This window comes from Schistocerca nitens, chromosome 8 (genome assembly GCF_023898315.1).
Source record: "Schistocerca nitens isolate TAMUIC-IGC-003100 chromosome 8, iqSchNite1.1, whole genome shotgun sequence".
Lineage (NCBI taxonomy): Eukaryota > Metazoa > Arthropoda > Insecta > Orthoptera > Acrididae > Schistocerca > Schistocerca nitens.
In genome coordinates, this window is record NC_064621.1 from 608,902,507 (window position 1) to 608,912,248 (window position 9,742).

Below are 9,742 nucleotides of genomic sequence, written 5' to 3' on the forward strand. Positions count from 1 at the left end.
TAGCATGTGTAATTCTTAGCCAAAGTATCAGTATGTCATTCTGCTCAACCCCAGCTGCCCAGGATTTCCACAAACTTTGTTTCCTCTTTCATTAACTTTATTCTGGCTTTCCTGTCATTTCTCGACATGGCAGCCACCAAACACCCAGGACCTTCTCTTGAACTGGAAAACTCACTTATTAGATAGGAGGCATAATCCAATTGGATTTGGGTACATGGACTGACCTTCTGACTGGATAATCCTCTTCTGAACCATCAGGATCCATCATCAACATCTGTCTCCTTTATGTTTACCACTGACTGAGCACCCAGGATGTAGTCTGTGTCTCAACTGGTCTGTGTGCTGTCATTCCCAGCACTGCTAACTTCTACTGCTTCCTCTGACTTGCCATGGTCAGCATACTGTTCATTCAGCCAGAACATATAATAAACTTCATTTACAGCTAGTGTCTTGGTACTGTTGGTCATTAACTCATTCTCCAAAAACACAACACTCCTGCCTTTTACAATTTTCTTGGCATTCTGTGGATCAATTAATCTGAAATCCTTAGTCATTTTGTCATAATCTACAAAGACAAGTTTCTTAGCTTTGGCATCCCACTTTCTTCTATTTTTATCTGGTATATGCAGAAGGGTTTGACAAACAAACATGTTCAAATATTTCAAAGAAGATGCTTTTCATTCCATAACTCCTGTGGAGTCTTACCATTAATTGCTGTATGAGATACATGTTTCTTTAGGTAAACAGCTGCATCACATACCTCTGCCAAATATTGCTTACGTAGACCAGGTTCAAATAACGTACACTGAGTAAATGATCTGTTAGTTCTTCCCACTACATCATTCTGTTTTCTGTTCTGGAATATAGGACACAATAATCTGATGCTTACTCCATTCTCTGAGTGAAATGTATCAAATTTAGAGTTCACAAATTCACTGCAATTGTCTTATCTAATAGCTTTAATTTTTGCACCAACCTTATTTTCTGCCCAAGATTTGAACTCACAGAAATATCAGATGTTTGATCATTACTCTTGAGAAAATAACAGAATGTCATTCTGAAATATTCACCCACTAGTATGTTCATGTACTTTGCCATACTGTGTGACATTTGTTCAATGAGGCCACATAAATCCATGTGCCTAAAGGCAAGCAACTCTTAGATATTATTAAATTTTCTGACAAAAGCAAGCAATGGAAATTTAAGGTTGGAATATCAACAATTATCATAATAAAGGTGACACACTGAGTGACAGACAGGCACAACAAAAAGATATTCATTGTGTGTGTCTGCAGCTCAGGATGTTAAAGTTTCTGACAGACAGGCACAACAAAAAGATAACAGTCATTTCATTGTGCCTGTCTGCAACTCAGCATGTTAAATTTTCTAGCAGTTAGAGCTTGCCCATCTGACAACACCATAACATTTTTCAGTTTATAAATGCCATTTGATTCTGATCCAGAACAATATAGCTCACTTTTTTGAGTATCTTAATCCATTTTTGTCAAAAACAGCATTTATTCCTTTCTTAACCAATGCAGAAACTGACAACAAATTAGTAACTAAGCCAGAGGCAAAAATAAAGTTGTTGTTTGGAGATATACCTGGTGAGTTAACAACATCTCTTTTTTCTTTCATTTATTAATTGAATTTTATCAGCACAGCTCAAAATTTTTTATTTGCAATTTTCTGCAATAAAAAATTGAAACCATTTCTTTCTTGAAGTTATGTGGGATGGTGTTCCAGAATCAATGATGCACTTGTGGTGCCAATCAAATTGACACCAACATTGATGCATCCATCTTTGAACTAAGCTAAGATTATCTTTGGCCTCTTCCACCATGTTCAGTTCTTTGTGAGCCTTGCTTGTGTTTAGGTGAATAAATGAACTACTGCAAAATGGGAGTGTTGTTTGGTGTAACCGACCCGAACATCTTCCTCACGCTCATTCTAGTCGAAATCCAACATGCTAATTGCAGAAATCAATGACTTACCTGCTTCCTTGGAATCATTATTTGGCGATTCTTGTTTATGGGGACAGTCAGATTTGAAGTGACTGTATTCCCAGCAATTGAACCTTTTTTTTCTTTCTTTTCTTGTTTGTCTTTGGAGAAACCCTTCTGTGATTTCCTCTAGTGTTTTGTGAATAACACACTATCTCTGATGTGAAAGTTTTGTCCATTGTATTGGATGCTATACCCATCCAGTGAGGCAGATAAACTTTTTGTAAACCCTTCACCATAATGAAAGCAGTTACTCCTTCATCAACTGGTTTGCACATGTCCTGCAGTTTGTTGGCTACATCCAGAACAAAAGTTATGTAATTCTCAAAATTTCTGTAAGATATAGGTAATGCAGTAGACAACAGAACATTCCAGATATTTATCCACCCAGTTTTATTCTTACCAACAAGCAGTTTTTCCAAGGTAGATCAAGCTTCCTTCACCTTTGTTGTGTCCGTGTGTGCTTACAGAGATTTATTGATTTGAAAAAGAATAAGTATTCATGTCTTCATATCCTTCTCTACCTTCATATCAGTGCTTACATCTGTGGAACAGTATCATAATTTTTCACACGTTAGAATGAAGATCATTTCAAACTTCTATTTCTCATAATCATATTTGTTTCTCAGTTTGTCTACCACTGAATCAGCAGTTTTCACCAAACTTTCATTTAAATATATTTTTGGAAACCCTAATTCACATGCACTAAATCACATGAATTTACTAATTTCTTCCAAGAAATGAGAGTTCAAATGCTGATGAGTTTGATGAATCACAAATCATAACAAGCATCACTTGCAGCATAGTTGCATAACCTTTTAGACTTGTTCAGTTATTTATATTCCTACAAGCATTACATACATAGTTAGCTGCATGAATTAACTGTCATGGGCCAATAACATGTTGACAGAGTGTGATTTGTGAGGGTAAATGTAAATAATGATTACATTGCTCACAACTTGTGAAGTCACACAAACACATTACATTTTACACTCAGACAAAAGGGACAGCAACTCAAAGATAGTCCACTCCTTATAGACAGCAATGAAAGAACATGAAGCAAGAATTCAGTTTACCAACATAAAAACACTTGGTCAGATAGCTAATCAGATTTCAAAACAACTTTGCCAGATAGATGTGTGATGGCAGTTGACTAAGTACGAATCAACCACCACCTCTGTGAAGACTAACTTCTGTAATTTGTTTTCCTGTGTGTGTTCTTGTCAGCCACTTTTTCTGTGTTGTTCTTGTTTTCTGCCATGTGCTATTTGTAAATACACCATTAATAACTGTATAGCATTCAAAAGTGTGTCTCTAGTACTTTCTACTACAATGTAGTATTGGAACACCCACAGTGCTGACCCCATTATTGTGCATTTCCATGTCGTGTTTACTTTCCTCAGTGATTATCATGTTTTTTGTGAACAACGTTTCCCATGAGTAGTGCCTCCTCATCATATCACACATCAGATGTCAAGTGCCAACCCTATATTTGAGTGCAGCGCAGAGTGTAGCTCCAAGTATATTGAATACCACTTTCCATGCCACCTTCTTGTCCCCTGGGTGGGTTCCGTTGCTACCACCCCCCTCCCATCGATTCATGGCAGCCATCTTGGACACTTCAGGTTATAGCGCAGGTGGTGATCAAACAGGGTCCAGTTGTCTTGTTCCCACATCAGACTGTGGAGCACGTGAGCATCTACCTGTCCCAACTTGTGTCATGTTTTTGGCCTTTGCACAGTGCTGTCCCAATTGGTCAAGTCACGCATTTTGAAATCTTTCATGATATAATGTCCCACGCCACCCTTGCTCCACTGAGGGTACTGGCTCAGACCAACCCCCCCCCCCCTCCCCGCCCCCCCCCCCAATCACATGGTTCACCCTGGTACTCTATTCTGGACATTAACGGCATCACCAGTGATGATGCACACTTTGTATGGCTCATTGAACAAACCTGGAACTTATCAGCAATATCATCCTGAGCCCACCTCCTACCCCCCCCCCCCCCTCTACCCCCACATGCCTTAACACATTTACATCTACATCTATACTCTGCAAATAATTGTGAGATGCAGGGAAGAGAGTGCGTCCCACTATACCAGTTATTAAGATTTCTTCCCATTCCATTTATGTTTGGAGCGGAGAAAGAATGATTGTCTGAATGCCTCTGTGCGTGCAGTTATTATTCCAATCTTATCCTCATGATCCCCATGTGAGCAATACATATAGGATTGCAGTATATTCTTCAAACTTTGTTAACAGACTTTCTCAGGATAGTTTATGTCTATCTTCAAGAGTCGTCCCGTTCAGTTCCTTCAGTATCTCTGTGACACTCTCCCATGAATCGTACACACCTGTGATCATTCATGCTGCCCTTCTCTGTATACATTCAATATCCCTGTTAGTCCTGTTAGGTATGGATCCCTCACACGTGATGAATATTCTAGAACATGTTGTAAGAGTGATTTTAAGCAGTCTCCTTTGTAGACTGATTGCATTTCCCCATTATCCTACCATTAAATAGAAGTCTACCACCTGCTTTGCCCATCAGCCTATGTGATCATTCCACTTCATATGCTACAAAGTGTTACACCCAGGGATTTGTATGAGTTGGCTGATTCCAACATTGATTCATTGATATATAGTCATAGGATACTGTGTTTTATCATATTGTGAAGTGCACAGTTTTGCATTTCTGAATATTTAAAGCAAGTTTCCAGTCATTGCACCAATTTGAAATCTCGTCAAGACCTGACTGAATTTTTATGCAGCTTATTTCAGAGAGTACTTCATTATAGATAACAGCATCATCTCCACAGAGTCTGAGGTTACGATCAGTATTGTCTGCAAGTTCATTCGTATAACACATGAACACCAAGGGTGCCAATGTACTTCCCTGGGGCACACCTGATGTTACTTCTACCCCTGATGATGACCCTCATTCAAATTACATGCTGCATCCTCCCTACCAAAAAATCCTCATTCCAGTCAAATTTCACTTGCTACCCCATATGATCATACTTTTAACAACAAGTGATTTGTGGTATAGAGTCAAATGCTTTTTGTAAATCAAGAAATATTGCATCTACCTGCTGCATTGATCCAAAGCTTTCGGTATGTCATGTGAGAAAAATGTGATTTGGGTTTTACATGATTGATGTTTTTGGAATGCTTCCCTTCAGAAAGGTGTTGTTCCCAGTAGACTTAAGTATGCCATTGTGAAGCCGCTGTACAAAAAGGGTGATAAAGCTGAACTAACTAACTATCGATCTATCTCTTTGCTGACAGCTTTCTCCAAAATTCTAGAAAAGCTAATACATGTAAGAATTACTGATCATCTCATGAAGAACGGAGTTCTCAGCAAGAGCCAGTTTGGCTTTCAAAAGGGCCGTTCAACAGAAGACGCAGTCTACACACTTGCAAATGAAGTCCTAGAAACTCTTAATGAAAAAATGCTAGCACTTGGTGTCTTCTGTGATTTATCCAAAGCGTTTGACTGTGTTGATCACCAGATTCTCTTGCAAAAAGCAAAATTAGTAGGAATAAGTGGTGTTGCAGGCAATTGGCTACAGTCATACCTCCAAGACAGAAAACAAAAAGTTGTGTTGAATAGCTCGGGTGGAGTATGTGACACTTCCTCAGATTCTGAATGGAGTTCCATTACATGTGGAGTGCCCCAGGGCTCAATTCTTGGGCCACTATTATTCCTGATTTTTATAAATGATCTACCATCATGTACAAGCCTGCCGTGTAAATTTACATTATTTGCTGATGATACCACAATTTTTATGAGCAGTAGAACAGACAACAATCTTGAGGAACTCATTAATCACATACTCTCAGATATGGTTAATTGGTTCAAGGTGAATGGTCTCTCATTAAATTCCAGTAAGACCAGCTTTATTCAATTCTGTGCAAAAACAGAAAAAGAGAGTGAGATAAGTGTTACATGTGGTAATCAACCAATAGTTAGAATGGAAACAACAAAATTTCTTGGAGTGCACATTGACAAGAAAAGGAACTAGTCTTCACATATTATTGATCTCTGTAAGAGGCTTAGCTCTGCTACCTATGCTTTATGGGTTATCACTACATGTGTTGAACCTAACACTGCAAAAGTGGCATATTATGGCTACTTTCATTGTCTCATTGAGTACGGAATTATTGTTTGGAGCAACCAGCCATTAGCAAGGAAAGTGTTCATTGCACAGAAGCGAGCTTTAAGAATTATATGTGGATTGCGCCCAAGAGACTCTTGTAGAAATAGTTTTCGTAATCTTAAAATATACACAACTACATGCCAATATATTTTTTCTCTCATGTGTTTTGTTTCTAAAAATATAGATATATTTCAACCAAACAGTAATTATCATGAGCATAACACACGTAGGAAGAATGACATACACAGTGAACTCAGAAATTTGAGCTTGGCACAAAAGGGTGTCCACTACACTGGAGCAAAACTCTTCAATGCTCTTCCTCCCGAAATAAAGACAAAGATTCATAACAATTGTGAGTTTAAGAAAGCTCTAAAAATATTTCTGCTAGAAAAAGCTTTTTACAGTCTAGATGAATTTTTAACTAAATAAATTGTAATATTTTAATATTATATAATACAAGTTGACATAATGCCACTATGAATTTTATTTAACCTGAGCTCTGTATCTGTGTGTGCTTTGTATCTGTTTTCTGTAGTGTTTTAATGATTCTAAGAAAATATGTATTTTCTTTTTCTGTATTGCTGCCCAAAGAATTTACTGTTTAAATTTTTATATAATTATGTACTCAAATTTCTGTATATGCTATAAGATTATCAGATTGTATTTGTAAAAAACTGACTCGTTCCACGTCCTTGTGTATCCAACACAGTTGGACCTATGGAACATGAAATAAATCAAATCAAATCAAATCAAATCAAATCATGCTGGTTGGCATTGAGGAAGTCATTCTGTTCAAGATGGCTCATTATTTTTGAGCTCAGAAACCATTCTAAGATTCTACAACAAACTGATATCAAGGATATAGGGCAGTAGTTTTGTGGACCACTTCTACTAACCTTCTTGTAGGCAGGTGTGATCTGTGCTTTTTTCCAAGCACTGGGCACATTTTTTTTTATTTAAGGCATGTACAAGACATTACAGTCATATAGGGGGCTAGTGTAGCCGGAAATTCAGTATAGAATCTGACATTCATTCTGTTTGGCCCTGGAGCTTGTGATGAAGCAAGCTGGGATAATTTTACTTACCCTTTTGTTTTGCCATTTGCCTCCTTAAAATTCATTTTTTCATTTTTGACTAATTATCATTAACATACATGTGTGTAATCTGCATTTTCATAAAAGAGAAAGTTTTAATGAATACAACACCAGGTCTAACATATGTCTGCTTGTGAGATGTCTGCTTGTGAGATGTCTGCTTGTGTCTGTATATGTGTGGATGGATATGTGTGTGTGTGCGAGTGTATACCCGTCCTTTTTTCCCCCTAAGGTAAGTCTTTCCGCTCCCGAGATTGGAATGACTCCTTACCCTCTCCCTTAAAACCCACATCCTTTCATCCTTCCCTCTCCTTCCCTCTTTCCTGATGAGGCAACAGTTTGTTGCGAAAGCTTGAATTTTGTGTGTATGTTTGTGTTTGTTTGTGTGTCTATCGACGTGCCAGCACTTTCGTTTCGTAAGTCACATCATCTTTAGATATATTTTTCCCATGTGGAATGTTTCCCTCTATTAATTTACTGAATATATATATCTTTCTGCTTGTTTTAGTTGTCTTTTGTACTTTGGTAATCATTGTTGCCACAACTGTGTCATCGTCACTGATAACAGGTTTGATGTGGACATCCTGTAAGAGCTCAGGTCTATTTGTTGCCATTAGATCCAATATATTTCCGTCATGAGTGGGATTCCTAACTATCTGTTCTAGGTAGTTTTCAGAGAAGGCATTTAGTAATATTTCACAGGATGTCTTATCGCACCCACTACTAACAAAACAGTAACTTTCCCAATTAAATGGTGAATGGTTTAAGTCTCCACCAACGATTACAATATGACTGGGGAACTTACATACAAGTGATTAGATTAGATTAGATTAGATTAGATTAATACTAGTTCCATGGATCATGAATACGATATTTCGTAATGATGTGGAACGAGTCGAATTTTCCAATACATGACATAATTAGGTTAATTTAACAACATACTTAAGTTAATATAACAACTTTATTTTTTTGTGTTTTTTGTTTTTCTTTATTTTTTATTTTTATTTTTTTTTAAATTTCTTTTTGATATTTTTTTTCTTTTTTTTTCTTAATTTATATCTAAAAATTCCTCTATAGAGTAGAAGGAGTTGTCATTCAGAAATTCTTTTAATTTCTTCTTAAATACTTGTTGGTTATCTGTCAGACTTTTGATACTAATTGGTAAGTGACCAAAGACTTTAGTGCCAGTATAATTCACCCCTTTCTGTGCCAAAGTTAGATTTAATCTTGAATAGTGAAGATCATCCTTTCTCCTAGTATTGTAGTTATGCACACTGCTATTACTTTTGAATTGGGTTTGGTTGTTAATAAAAAATTTCATAAGAGAGTATATATACTGAGAAGCTACTGTGAATATCCCTAGATCCTTAAATAAATGTCTGCAGGATGATCTTGGGTGGACTCCAGCTATTATTCTGATTACATGCTTTTGTGCAATAAATACTTTATTCCTCAGTGATGAATTACCCCAAAATATGATGCCATATGAAAGCAATGAGTGAAAATAGGCGAAGTAAGCTAGTTTACTAAGATGTTTATCACCAAAATTTGCAATGACCCTTATTGCATAAGCAGCTGAACTCAAACGTTTCAGCAGATCATCAATGTGTTTCTTCCAATTTAATCTCTCATCAATGACACACCTAAAAATTTGCAATATTCTACCTTAGCTATATGCTTCTGATTAAGGTCTATATTTATTAATGGTGTCATACCATTCCCTGTACGGAACTGCATGTACTGTGTCTTATCAAAATTCAGTTAAATATACTCGTAAGAAACCTTGTAACAAACCATGGCTTACTAAGGGTATAAAAATATCTTGTAACCGGAAAAGGGAAATGTATCTGACAGCAAGAAAGAGTAGTGACCCAGAAACTATCAAAAATTATAAAAACTACTGTGTTATATTAAGAAAAGTTATTAAAAAATCCAGGAGTATGTGTATCATGTTTGAAATCAGCAACTCTGATAATAAAATTAAAACAATTTGGAATATTATTAAAAGAGAAACAGGTCAACCAAGAGCAGAGGAAGACAGTATTACCATCAAATTGAATGAAAACTTTACAAACAAAAAGTCAGAAGTTGAAAATATTTTTAATAATCATTTTCTAAATGTTGTGGATATAGTAGGAGCCAGGTGTTCATTAGAAGATGCTAGGCTGTTAATGGAAGAGGCCATACCTATGCAATTTGATACAATTGAAATCTCACCCACTTCTCCCTCTGAAATTAGGAAAATAATAAACTTGCTTAAAAGCAAAAACTCACATGGAATTGATGGCATTTCCAGCAAAATACTAAAAGCTTGTTCTCAACAGATAAGTAAGATTCTCAGCCACCTGTGTAATAGCTCTCTGGAACAGGGCATTTTCCCTGATAGACTGAAATATGCTATTGTTATACCTTTGCATAAAAAGGGGGATAGATCTGATGTCAACAATTACCGTCCAATCTCCCTTCTAACAGCTTTATCCAAAAT